Source organism: Cebus imitator, unplaced genomic scaffold (assembly GCF_001604975.1).
Source record: "Cebus imitator isolate Cc_AM_T3 unplaced genomic scaffold, Cebus_imitator-1.0 Scaffold259, whole genome shotgun sequence".
Taxonomy (NCBI): Eukaryota; Metazoa; Chordata; class Mammalia; order Primates; family Cebidae; genus Cebus; species Cebus imitator.
In genome coordinates, this window is record NW_016107574.1 from 672,895 (window position 1) to 673,500 (window position 606).

Sequence of the window (606 nt, forward strand, 5' to 3'; positions counted from 1 at the left end):
GTTCAAGCGATTCTCCTGCCTCGGCCTCCCCAGTAGCTGGGATTGTGGGCATCCGGCTAATTTTTATATCTTTAGTAGAAATAGGGTTTCACCATGTTGGCCAGTCTGGTCTCAAACTCCTGACCTCAGGTGATCTGCCCGCCTCGGCCTCCCAAAGTGCTGGGATTATAGGCATGAGCCACCATGCCAGGTATGTTTTCAATAGGATTTGAGAAGGGTAATCCTTTCTTTTACTCTGAAGCTAGTATTAAGGCAAGAGGTGGAAGTTGGGTTGGGAGAAGCATGAGGCACACCTGGCTCCCAGGAATACTGTTATTTATTATGATACTATGGGTCTCTTCGGGTGCAGTGATGGATGGGACGATCTGGCCTCCATGCCAGGGACGTGTCCTGCAGCGGGTGGTGTAGAGGTCCTCACTGGAAGTGGAAGAGGGTGTTAAACACAATAATGTAAGGAGGAGGCAACTGGCAGAGGTACACACCCCGCGCGTGGGGACAAAAGCAGGTACAGACTGAGATCCAGTGAATGTAATGAGTGTTCACCTGGGAGGTGGGAGACATGGGCTGGGTCTGGCTGTGTGACCTTCAGCTGTTACTGAGTCCTGG